General features: G+C 39.8%; 1 long non-coding RNA gene across 1 annotated transcript in view; it reads left to right on the plus strand.

Moving 5' to 3' along the window:
* The first annotated feature begins 292 nt into the window (after positions 1-292).
* LOC128638310 (uncharacterized) overlaps positions 293-14099 on the plus strand; it is a 33984-nt gene continuing 20177 nt past the window's right edge. The window contains exons 1-2 of the long non-coding RNA XR_008399081.1: positions 293-357; positions 1548-1718. This is a non-coding gene — a long non-coding RNA (uncharacterized LOC128638310). The remainder of the gene's footprint in view (positions 358-1547; positions 1719-14099) is intronic.

The following is a 14099-nucleotide window of genomic DNA, read 5'->3' on the forward strand; positions in this document are numbered from 1 at the left end:
TCTGTCTCCTACTACCTCACATTACATGTTTAAGCTGAGCCTGTCAGGGATTGTGATGTTAATTGTGGGACCCGGAAAACACTTCACCCTTGACCCTGCCTTGAATTACCTTAAAAAAAAAAGCTCCGTAACATAAGGAACACCATTTAACTCCCTGGCTCCTAGAAAGGACTGCAGTTTATTCCTAAGCAGTGTATTGCAGCCCTTTTTGGTAGCCACGGGGTTAAATTGTGAATCAGTCAGTGTTGTCCTATGCATGCTGCAGGGCAGGAGGTCATGAGGGAGAGGAGGACTCCAGTTTAAATTTACAACTCTACTGCACACAGCACTTGAAGGAACAACTATGTGATCATAAAGGTCAGTCTGACTGTGAGTTAGTTCATAGAAATTCTTATACTCTGCCTCTAACAAAATTCTAAATATACTGTATATGCACTGTGGCACAAAGAAGGGTTAACTCAAATTATTAATACACTTCCACTGTTATGAACATTTATATGAGCTGGACTGGACCTCAAGTTTAGAATAAGAAAAGTCCCATGAGTATTTAAAAAAAAAAAAATTACCATGCATGTCCCTGCATATATATGTGTATGTCTGCCTATATATGTGCAGCATGTGTTGGTGCCTATCTCTGTGCATCTATGTATGTATGTGTGTACCTCTACATGTATGTGTGTGTATCTGTATGTGTATCTCTGTGTGTGTATGTATGTATGTATGTATGTATTTATGTGTGTGTATCTCTGTGTATGTATGTTTGTATATTTCTTTGTATGTATGAATGTGTATCTGTATGTATGTCTGTGTATCTCTGTGTGTGTGTATGTATGTGTGTGTATCTCTAAGTATGTATGTGTGTGTGTGTGTATCTTTGTGTATGTATGTGTGAGTGTATCCCTAAGTATGTGTCTGTGTATGTGTCCCTTTCATCTGCTATCTTGTGTACTAACCTTACACAATCATGCCAGTACATCCCCTAACATCAAAGGTCCTCATAGCACCCAAGGACCCAAAAACCTTAGAAATACAGCTTCTGTCCTCAAGATCTACCTTTAAAAACACCCACCCAAAATAATAAAAAATAGATAAGCTAAATTGGTGAGGGGCTGGAAATGTTAGATATAGTGTGGCAGTGGTGGGTCCTAGGAGATCAGTGGATCCCCTATAGTAGGTATAACAATGATACCTATATAAGTTATATACCAGCACTTATTACAAGCAAAATTTGTTTTCTGTGGGTGGGGCTTTCTCAAAGGGGCGGGGTCTTGTGCACCACCATCTTAAAAATTCGCCAGCCGCCACTGGGCTTAACACGTCATTATGATTTGTAAATTTAAGTAGGCTGTGTATCCAAGACAGCACGGTCTATGAATAAGGCAGAGAGCTGAAACATGTCAGACCGCTGCTGTCTTGGATCCAATTTTTTACGAATTTTTGCTGTGAAACTGTTTTAAATTAATGTGGCATTAAAAGTTACCTTTTAAACTCTTGCCTGTGGTCCCGACTCGCCCTATTTCTTATTTTTTGATTGCTGATTTATGCAGACTTACAGAGGTCTGCGGGCGGTTAGCGGGAAGCTCTGTGAGTATTAGCTGTGTTGTAGGAGCGGATCGCCTAACTCACACCTGGTTGTGCTTGGAAAGGAGGAGTTCAGTCACAGAGGACAGACCGTAACCGGGAGCTTGTGCAACGCTGGCAATAACCGAAGGATTGAGGTACTGTACCTATTTTGAACTGTGTTGTTTGGAATCCGGAATTATCTACTAGACTTTGTATCAGTCTAAGCATTGGTTTGAGCGCTATATCGGGACTTTTTCTCTGTTATATTGATTTGATTTCTGTGTCCCGGCAGCGTCCACTAACTGCTTTTCTATGTGTGATTCGCTCCTTTAATACATTATGTTAACACATCAGCAGGCAATAGAGTTGTAAGCTTATTTATAGCAAAAGGGTATTTTAACATAAGAAAGTTTTTGTGTAAGCCACAACAGTTTTTACATACCATTGTCAATATGGATAATACACAGCAACAGGCTAACTTCTTTTCTCTACGTGCTATACAAGATTCTGATACAATGAGACCTTCTCTAGAGGATTTATTCTCTGTGAACATAAAAATGCAAAATATTGGAGATATCTTCCAAATTATGGAGAACAAATTAGTGAAAGAGTATAGACTGTGGTGGGATATCAGGTCCTTGGAAAAATACATATCATTGAACATGATCCCAAGAGGGCTGCGACTGAAGAAACATCCAACTTTTCAAGTGGATATATCTGATAATGAGTTTATGGTCGCCTGGAACAGCATACTCTCAGAATGTTCACTGAAATTAATGCGTATCATTATTATACACAAAGAGAAACAGCATGCACAATTGAAAGAAGAAATCTTAGAACTACAACAAGAGCTCAATAAATTTATAGAGCACAAGGATTATATACAACTTGATACCATCCTAGATAAAACGATTACAGAGGCAAAAATGGAAATCGATATAGCAAAACAAGGCAAGTTCGAAAGGGACACGTTGGACTATAAATTGAATATAGTTTACAACTGGAAACAAGAGAAATCAAATAAGAGATCTTCGAGGTCAAGATCTAGAAATAGAAGAAACAGAAGACATGTCACATTTTCGGATACTGATGGGGAATCAGGAGAGGATAGAGACTTTCAAGTTAATTCTACCATACTCACTGAGGCAGGTAGCAACCAGCAGAGAATGCAAGAGAGCCATGTAAATACATATAGCACTAATATAGGATCTGTTAATGTACCAAATGCAGCTTGTAGCAATCAACATATTGCAGGGGCCATAGGAGGGATTTTGAGATCCAATGAGCCATCTATAACTCCAGTAACGAACCAAAGTAAATACCATTTACAACCCCCCAATGATATAGTGGGAGTAAGAGCTAATAATGAGAAACAGGTTTTTCAAATGGAACAGCCGAATCTAAAAGGAGGAGGAGGCCCCACAAGAGGGGGGGGGGAAACGTAGGGACAAACAGATATACGTTAAGACCCCAAACGAAACAACAGAAATGCAACAAGTACAAGATTTAACTATTTTAAATCTTTCTAATACAGCCCTAGACAGAGAAGAGGAAAAGGTGTTAAAATATGGCTTGGGATTTGTTCCCTCTACCAATTTTAATCTCTTTGAGACATTGTTAGACCTGAATAAATTTGTGAGAAACTTAACTGTGAAGAAATGTTTCAAAGAGAGTAGAATTGATGATGATACTATGTTATCTGATATGTATGATGAAATGTCTAATATACATAATAAAGTTGAATTTAGTGAGGCTACTGACTACTTAACACTATTGAACTTAGAAATGGAGTCTTCTCAAGGAGAAAAAGTAAAAGTGAAATTTAAACCCACCTCAGTATTTTATCCTACAGGGAAAAGAGGGATTTATTTAGAGTCCTTTCACAAACGAGTAGAAAAGGAACTACACAAATTACAAGAGTCTGTTGCAGTTGAGTTTGATAGATCTAATAACTTAACAAAATCAGAACAAGAAGCCATACAGAGGCTCAAATTAAAACAAGACATCGTGATTCGTAGAAGTGATAAAGGTGGTAACATTGTTGTCTTAGACAAACAAGATTATATCATGGAAGCTGAAAGGCAGCTAAGTCAAACTGAGGTATATGAAAAACTGAGCTTTGACCCCACTAATGCATTTAAACTAAGTCTGGGACAAATCCTAGATGATGGAAATGAATTAGGTATCATCGACGATGACACCAAAGCTTTTTTATGGGTTAAACATCCTAAAATCCCTATCTTCCACCATCTCCCCAAGACGCACAAGGGTCTTGACAATGTCCAGGGACGTCCTATCGTCTCTGGTATTGGATCCTTGTTGGAACCCTTGGGGAGATGGATGGAAGGTATTTTACAGCCATTGGTAAGGATTCTGCCTTCATTCCTTAAGGACACGAAACATCTGTTAGTATTGGTAGAAGACATCAATTGGAAACCAGAATATTCATGGTTAACCATTGATGTAGTTAGTTTGTATTCTACCATTCCTTTGGATAAAGGTATGATTGCAGTAGCATTTTTCTTGGATAAATATACAGGTTACAGCAATACTGACAAGAGCTTCATACTTAGAGCACTCTCCTTTTTACTTACACACAATTATTTCTCGTTTGGCGGCAGTTTTTACCTGCAAAGGAGAGGTACTGCAATGGGGGCTACTTTTGCCCCCTCCTTTGCAAATTTATACATGGGGTGGTGGGAGCTATCCCATGTATATGGCGAAGACTGCCGCCAGAGGAGGAATATTGTGATGTATAGGAGATTTATTGATGATCTCCTTCTCATATGGCAAGGGTCAGCAGAGGAGTGCACTGAGTTTGTAAAAGATCTTAACATTAACGATGTTGGTCTAAGCTTTACAAGCACTGCAAGTAAAACGAGCATTGAATATCTAGACCTTACGCTTTCTAATGAAGGTAGCAAGGTTGTTACTAAATTACACAGGAAGCAAATTGCAGGCAATAGCATTCTGCATGCCAAAAGTATGCATCCTAAGCATACAAGCTTTGGAATACTCAAAGGAGAATTTATTCGTTTACGAAGAAATTGTTCCTCATTGTCAGAATACCATAATATGGCCAAAGATTTCAAAGAGAGGTCTTTACAGAGAGGATTTTCCAGAAAACAAATTACCAAAGCGTACAATATAGTATCTAGAATGGACAGAAACAGGATGCTCCACGCAAATAGAGCAAAGAGAAATAGAGAGATGAGTAATATACCTATTTTTGTCACAAATTATAGCAAACAATTTGATCAGATTGCAAATATTGTACAAGAATGTCTACCGATTCTGAAAGGAGATGGAGATCTCTATGAGATAGTACAAAGGGGATGCAAGTGCATCCCTAGGAAAAATAAGACTTTGGGCAATATTTTGGCCCCTAGTGAAATAAAAACTACCTCACACAGAGTTACAAGTTGGTTAGAATGCAAGGGCCACTACAGGTGTGGTGCTACCAGATGCAAAGCATGCTCATACACGCTAACTGGTATAACTTTTCAATCGACAAAGACTCAGAGAGTGTTTACCATTGATGCATGCACAAACTGTCGCAGCACTTATGTAGTGTACCTTGTGACTTGCCAAACATGTCTAAAGCAGTACGTTGGACTTACCACAAGGGAAGCTAGAGAGCGAATAAAAGAACATATCTACGACATTAAGTCCGAAGATCCAGACTCACAAGTGGCTAGGCACTTTAAGTTCTGTCACAATAGTAGTACTGACAACTTAGTATGGCAAATTATTGAATGGGTAAGGGTTCCCAACAGAGGAGGAGATAGAGACAAGCTGCTCCGTACATGCAAGGCTTTTTGGATCTTTAAATTGGGAACAAGGGCCCCAGAGGGACTTAACATACACACAGACTTAATTAATTGTTGGAGATAGGCTTTACGTAGAATTAATCTAATACATTGTATTTATATGCAAGTTGACCTATAACAATTAATATGCTTAAAGCATAGTACAAACTCTTAAAATTGTGGTAAATAATCCTTAGTTGAGTGGCCCCTCTTGTGATTCATGTGGCCCGATAAGATCTAATAACAATGCTGTTTCAAAAAATCTTTAGTTCCCTTTCTATAGATATATCAATATATAGTACATATAGTATAGCTATTAGTATTGTCAAGAACAAATAGTATGTTTAAATCCATATGGTTTCAATTTTCTTTTAAAGAAAAATCATTAAATATAATATGGCTAATCAGTTTAGGATTAAGGAATCTAGTATTCGATATGGAGATAATTTCTCTTTAATTGTCACAATGTTAATAGACAGACAATGACATAACTTAGCTGTACAACGCTTTAAATCTTGGATATAAAATATTCTGAACATATTAGATCACACATACTATAAATTAGCTCTATAAAGGTACTTGTTTGTACCTTTGTACCTTTGAGGGTGGGTGCTACCGTGTGTATGTCTTTGTGCATTTTCTGTGGATGTCTGTGAGGGTGTGTGCATATGTCTTTTAGCTTTTTCTATGGGTGTTTCTGTGAGGGTGTTTGTGTGTATGTATGTATGTCTGTGTGTGTCTCTGTGAGGGTGTGTGTATGTCTTTGTGTGTTTTCTGTGGATGTCTCTGTGAGGGTGTGTGTATGTATGTCTTTCTGTGTTTTTCATGTGGTTGTCTCTGTGTGTGTGTGTGTATGTCTCTGTGTGTGTGTATATGTCTTTGTGTGTTTTCTGAGGCTGTCTCTGTCGGTGTTTCCTTGGGTGTATGTGCAAGTTTGAGTTTGTGTGTGTGTGTGTCCATTGTTTGTTCCTTTTTAGGACATTTTGATCTTACTACTAATAATTCACATCTTTCTACAGACTTTGAGACTAACAAGACCTTTCCGGAAGTAACCACTCCACCATTTAACCTTTAAATTATTGTTTAGGCAGTTCAGGGCCCTTCCTTTCAGCCACTGCATGCTGTTGTCATCATTTCGTTGTCATCTTCCTTTACAAAAAGATAATCAGAACTCCATATTTTGTTTTCTAAATCTCCTTTTTTTACAAAACTGTAGTTTACCTCATTACTTGTCAGGTCAATGTAAACAAGTGCTAAGTGTCTGTTTGGGTGTCTGTGTCTGAGTGTGTTTCTTTGCGTGTCTGCTAGAGTGTCTATATGTGAATCCTTATGTGTGAGTGTGTTTGTGTGTTTCAGTGTATGAGTGTGTGTATGTTACTACCTTTACAACATTTCCAAGTTTAAATAGACAATTAAGAATAAAGTTCATATACATTTTAGTCACTTGGTCAAAAATTGCACATGTCAAAGGAGGGGGAGGGGGGCCCTGATCAATGGTTGAGTCAGGGGCCCCAAAATTTCTAGTGGCAGCCCTGCCACCTGGGAGTAGCTTCTTTTAGCCCAGTTGTGCATAGGAAAACTTTCCTTAAGTATATCAGTCTGATCCTGCCAAACAAGGCCACTACAGCTCAGAAATTCCAGGCAATTCTCCTCTTAACAAGCAAAATGGCAACCCCAGACAATAGTTTTGCCCTCCTTTCGGGCCTTGTCAGTGAGGTGCAGCCATATCCCTCTAGGCACGTCATTGGGCAAGAAGTTCACGTCTGATTTCCCCCATCACCCTTAGGGTGACTTTCCCCAGAGGCATAGTACAAATACATACAGAAATACAACAAACAGCTCAGTGTCTTGTTCTATGGTCGTTACCACCTGGGAGAAGCTTCTTTTAACTCAATTGGGATTTTTTTTTCACAAAGAAGAAATTTGCTGAAGTATATCAGTGTGATCCTACTTAACAAGGTCAGTCCAGCCCTCCAAAATACCAGGCACTTCCCCACCGAACAAGGAAAATTGCAACTTCCGACAGTTGTTACGGTGCAGCCATATCTTTCTATCCACATTGGAAAAGGAGTCCAGGTCTGGTTTCCCCATCATCCTTAGGTAGACTTTACCCAGAGTCATATTAAAAACAGAGAGGAGCAGTCTGCCAGGAACGAACAACAGCTTAACGGCTTGTTCTATGGCCGGGTTACCACCTGGCAGATTGCTTCTCTTTCTGTATGTAGTCTGATATAGGTAATTGTCCTATATGTAAAACTGGTCCCATCAGTGTATGGATTTACTTTTAGCTGAGATACAGGCCTGGTTTTACAATCTCAAAGTGTTTAACGTCCCTTTAAAATTAAATTAACACGAAGTGCATGATTATGTACAATGGGGCCCTGAACCTTTATCCCTCACAGAAATATGCTTATTCAGCAGTGTAATAAATATCCTATCACATGATAGATTTGAGCTGGACAGATTCAGCTTGCATGAGGTAGGGACCCCCAGAATCTGTCTGCGGGAGCTGTAAATCTAAATCTCAGCAGCATTATACTAAGAGAAGGAAGCACTGAGCAACCCCAACCTAACCTCCTGCCCCGGTAGCTGAGATTCAGTGTGTGTGCCTAGATATAATGCTCAATGCACAACCCCGTAGCTACCAAAGCAAATAAATACTCTGTAGGGGTAACTAAAGGTTTAAAAGAAATGTTTAAGTGTTTTCAGTAAACCTTGGGGCAAGTGTTGACCCTGTTCTGATCACAAGAATTAAATAACTTCAACAAGGGCAAGACAGACAGAAGGAGGGCACGTGGGGTGGTACAGGAAGTGCACACCTTAAAAGCTAAACATGCAGCTGGTACTGAAATATACTAAACGTGTAAAGAGATCTCTGTGTGTGGTTTAAAACAAATGCGCAGAGAAGATAGTCTGCATAGTTTACTTATGATCACATTTAAAGGGACATTTAAAACAAAAATGACATTTCCTTATTTGTTAAACCACGTATTGTTTGCATTATCTTCACTAGTTTATCCCCCCGCAAAGAAGCAAACACATAGGTAAAGTACCTCTCGGAAGACACAAGCATTGCAGGAAGCCACTGGTGAGCCAATTGAGGGGAGCTGTCGTGCATACTCACCATTCACTGGGGCACGTCATTTTTGGTGTTAGAACGTTCCTTTAACCCGTTTTTGTGATTGACAATATACTTCTCTATGTGATGTGATTATGAAATGTAAAACTGCTAAAGCACTTACAAATCTATATAGTTCAGTTCAATTATTTATTTTCTGTAACCACTTAACGTCCTTAGGACAATCCGTGCTGTCCTAACAGCGCTGGGCTTTAATGTTGTTAGAACGCCATGGAGCGTCTTACTTTTTTTGGCGTCCTGCACCCTCCTTCTTTTGTTTAATGGGAAATTGGATTTGAGGGTGTGCCTAGCATTGTAGGCATGTCCCCCATCATCCAATCCCGGCCTTGAAATCATGTAATCGTATTGACGTTCGTGTGATTTCCATTTTTAACATCTAATCGTTCTTCATTCTGATGTTAAACACTTGCTCTGGGCCTGAAGGAGTTAAAAAACTATTTAGGGACATTTCATGTTAAAAAAAATCAAAGAACAAAAAAGTTATGGCATAGCTTTAAAGTCTCAAAAACAGCAGAGAAATTCCCAGGTTGAGCTCTCTTTTCCTGGAAATACAAAACGTATCCCCTTAAGGACTGGATTGCAAGGATAATTGTTTTTCTTTGACTATTGATAAGCTGATAACATCTCTCTACTTGGTTCAGGGGCTGGGGGGTCACCTACAATGAGGAAGGAAGATCTTCTCAGTTATGTTTATTGCAAATGATGTATTTAAAATCATTGCATTGCTGGTGTTCACAGATTGGTTTGAAATAGCATTTTCACATAACTGCACTTGGGGGCCAATTATCCAAACCTCGCCAGATCAGAAGTGGTTTTTAATGCTGACCCTCACAGGGGCTGTCCTGGTGGAATTATCTTAGAAAAAGAAGACGTTCCTGCAAGTGGCGAGATGTCTCCTATTGAAATTAATGGAGCTCACTGGAAAGGGAACCTTCGCTGTGTAGGGTGAAGTTAGCAGTGAGCAGGGGGCACTTTTAAAAATGAAATCCTGCCCCCAATATAAATCACATTACTTTCTGCTTAAAGCATCTTACAATCGCCTCTATTTTCGCATGCATGTGTTTCTCTATTAGAGTATTCAGTATTTTGAGTATTTTGTCACAACCTCGCCACCTTTTCCTTTGCAAGAAAAAACAATTATAACTGAAGGGCGGAAATGTTTAGAGAATTACACTGGGATTTGAGAGAAAATGTAATATATGCCCATGTTCAGTCATTTTACCGAAAAAACAAAAATTACGAATTACATTGTGCTTATTAAATAAAATTTATTCCTGTGTAATTTCCAAACTAATTTTCCATTTTTGATAAAATACGATTTTTGGTGAACATTTTTGTTACGATTTTGATACACCTTAACAATACCATTTTTTCCTTGTATTTATGTGTGAGTGGTTTAATTATTCGCTTTCTATGATTTTTAAATTGTGATTTTAATTGTTGGGTTTTGTAATGTATGTATCTCCTTCCCATATGAAAATACAGTATACGCCCCTTAGAGAGACACCCTGTTTTCAGGGTAAAACGTTGCTTTATATAATTCCATCAGGGAAATAGGAGGACTCACGAGCATTCTTAAATAATATTGCCTGCCCAGAGACCTTTAGATAATAAGCCCCTTGGTATTAAGCCTGAATAGTTACTAATGAGACACTAATTAACGTATTAGAATTTTACATAATATAGAGTTATCCTTGATCTATTCCATTGCCTATATTCAAATAAAGATGCTTGTTAGGCTGCTGAGTACCTTGTCGTTAAAGGTAAACCTATGCACCCGTATTCAAACACCACACCTTCTCTGAGAGCCAGCAGCGGCTTGCATGACACAAATGATGTCTTTACAGAAGCAACAAACACTTTTCTCAAGAAGGCTACTGATATACTCCTCCTCCTCCCAATACCATCTTTAATTTTCAGAAGTATATTAGTTTGTAATACATTTAAATAAATGCCAGATTGTTTTTATATAGGCACTCTACAACATAATTTAATCCATGACCCCCTTTCATGGTGTGAAAATGATTATCCATAGTGTAGAGAAACCATTCAAATAAAACTTAGAAAGTAAGTTACATCACCTCCCCAGCAGCCCCAGCTGACACGGAACAATGGAAATATCATGGTATTCTGGTAGGCCAACCCGGCCTCAAATCAAACTATTAACTGTTAAGACTTAATAACAGATTCTTCTATGGTAGAATTGACCCTCATATATCATAATCTCTAGAAATAGTATCCGACAAGTCCAGAGGAATTGTCTAAATCACATGCAGTTTCAAAGAGAGCATTTATTAGGATAATAATTTAACTGCTGAGTCACTTCCACCCCTGTGCTGAGCTGTTTTGCAGTTTTTAGATTCTACTGATATTTAGGCCCTACTATAGGCCATTTTTCAGTGAGAACCTCACACATACTATATATCTTTTTTTCTGGACACCCAGCAGATACAAACTATACCATTTTTTATGTATATATCAAGACCTATAAGAAACCTGCATCATTTTTTTTTAGTGACAAATTGAAAAACAAGGCTATATATAATAGTAGGCTAGATTACAAGACTGCAATATCATGGCCGTGCTAACTTGCATTCATATTACAAATTAAATCAACAATAGATAGTCCACAGCACCATGAATTTAATTCATCTTTATTGGAAACAGACTAAAAATAATGCGACGTTCCAGGGAAACCCCTTATTCCTGCATAATATGTTCACATACAATAGCTTTATCTTAAATGTTAATTTTCGTACTGCTGGGCACTGAAAGTGGTATTACAGCCCCATCTAGCGGATATTACGTTCATTTCACCTATATACAACTGAAAACTAACGGGTAGATTACGATTTTTGCGCTAAACAGGGTGCAAAACGAATGCCAAAAAAGTTGCGTTATTTCACTCTCCATAGAGCTGCCATTACGAGTTACTGGAAAGCCTCCTTGTGCGTGCGATATGGTGGCATTAAGCTCCATACCGCACAAAATCCAAGGGCTGCTTTGACGTGCTCATGCACACTTTCCCCCATAGACATCAATGGGGAGAGAGTGTTAGAAAAAAACGCCTGAAGTACGGAAGGAAAAATCTCTGTAACGCAACCCCATTGATGTATATGGGGAAAAAAAAGTTACATTTAAACCTAACACCGTAACATAAACCCCAAATCTAAACACCCCTAATCCACCGCCCTCGACATCGCCGACACCTAAAGAAAGTTATTAATCCTTAATCTGCCGTCCCCAACATCGCCGACACTAATAAAAGTTATTAACCCCTATTCCGCAGCTCCCAGACATTGCCACCACTATAATAAAGTTATTAACCTCTATTCCACCGCTCCCCGACATCATCGCCACTATAATAAAGTTATTAACCCCTATTCCCCCGCTCCCCAACATCGTCAACACTATAATAAAGCTATTAACCCCTAATCCGCCTATCCCCGACGCCACTATAATGAAGTTATTAACCCCTAAACCTCCGGCCATCCCCACATTGCAAAACACCAAATTAAACTATAACCCCTAAACCTAACACCCCCTAACTTTAAATTAAAATTACAATATAACTATCTTAAAATAAATAAAAACTTACCTGTGAAATTAAAAAAAAAATAAGTTTAAACTTATAAATTAACCTAACATAACTATTCTAATAAAGTTTTAAAAACTACCAATTAAAAAATCTTAATTACAAATTTAAAAAAAACCTAACACTACGAAAAAAAAAAAAAATATCGAAAATTACAAAAAGTAATAAACACTAAATTACGAAAAATAAAAAACACTAAGCTTACAAAAAATAATAAACAAAATTATCAAAAATAAAAACAATTACACCTAATCTAATAGCCCTATAAAAATAAAAGCCCCCCAAATAAAAACACCCCCTAGCCTACAATTAACTACCAATAGCCCTTAAAAGGTCCTTTTGTAGGGCATTGCCCTAAGTTAAACAGCTCTTTTACCTGTAAAAAAATTACAAAGTCCCCCAACAGTAAAACCCACCACCCAACCAAGCCCCCAAAATAAAAAAACCTAACTCTAAAAAAAACCTAAGCTACCCATTGCCCCTAAAGGGGCATTTGTATTGGCATTGCCCTTAAAAGGGCATTCAGCTCTTTTTTATTGCCCTTAAAAGGGGATTCAGCTCTTTTAAAAAGCCCAAAGCCCTAATCTAAAAAAAAAAACCCACGAAAAACAAAAAATAACACCAGAATATCTACTCACGGTTCCTGAAGTCCGGACATCCATCTCTATCTGGGTGGTGAGAAGTCTTCATCCAGGCGGCGATATCTTCATCCATCCCCGGGGGGTCTTCTATCTTCATCCCGGTGGAGCGGAGTGGAGCCATCCTGGGAGCCAAAGACATCCTGCACGGAGCGTCCTCTTCATACGGTGACTGCCATACACTGAAGTTGAATGCAAGGTAGCCGTTTCAAAATGGTGTACCTTGCATTCCTATTGGCTGATTTTATTCTTCAAATTCAAATCAGCCAATAGGATGAGAGCTTCTAAAATCCTATTGGCTGTTCAAATCCTATTGGCTGTCCTATTGGGAAAGATATGGAGGTGGGGGTGTCCAAAACCCTTTGTTCCCAAGGGAGCTCCCTTCTGGCAATCACCCCACCTCTGGTCCTCCCTAGGGGCTACCAATCCCCAAAAGAGCAGAGCCCTGGGGCAAGGGGCTGCTGGTGCAACCTGGGGTAAATGTTAGTGGGTGTCCGGGGTGATGTGGCCGACCAGCAGTTACAGGAGCCGGCCAGCCAGAGAGGGGTTAGGCGAGTATCCGGTGCGGCTAGCCGGCAGTTCCAGGAGCCCGGCCAGTCGGGAAGGGTTTTCCCGCTTAGAGATCAGCTCTTTCCTGACAAAGTACAAACAGCAAAACAACAGATAGCAATAGTCTGGGATATCCCGTAAGCCATGAAAGGGCCAAATCTGAACTAAAAAGGAGTTAGCCAGGTAGTAGGGGGTAGCCTTGGCAGTCTGGTATCCATGACAGTGCTCCCCCTTCTAGTCTGGCAGACCCAGCTAGACCCCAACGTGTCGGCTTGGGGCTTTCCGGTGGTGGCACTCCAATTTTAGGTTGCTGGGCGAGGTCATCCAATTCCCCCTGGGTACGTGGCAGCCCTGTTATAACCTGCTGGCAATTATCCCCTGCAGCCTGGGACCCAGGGATCTTCACATAAGGCCACGTCCCATCACTCAGTTTGCCACAATAGGTTTCCAACTCAGGACCCAGAACCTGTGCCCTCCCACAATTCACAGTCACAGAGGGGATTCTGGACTCTCCCAAGAAAGGCATCTGCCACCGGAGAGAGAGGCCAATTGCCCCTGCTCCCTGCAATATGGCCAGCCACTTGGGAGAAGGCAGGGGGCTGATGCAGCCAAAGTTTGGTGCCCCGGGCAGACTGCCCAGCGTTCCTTGAGTTCCCAAGTGGGGGCTGTAATCTCAATCGCCCCCATTGGAAAATCCTCCTGGACGGGTAAAGGGCAGAGATTACACCAAGCTGCTGGGGAAAGAGACCGGCTGTCTCTTCTCCCGGGAAGGGGATCTGCCACTGGGGAGGGAAGGAGGCTACCTC

This window comes from Bombina bombina, chromosome 8 (assembly GCF_027579735.1).
Source record: "Bombina bombina isolate aBomBom1 chromosome 8, aBomBom1.pri, whole genome shotgun sequence".
NCBI classification, from domain to species: Eukaryota; Metazoa; Chordata; class Amphibia; order Anura; family Bombinatoridae; genus Bombina; species Bombina bombina.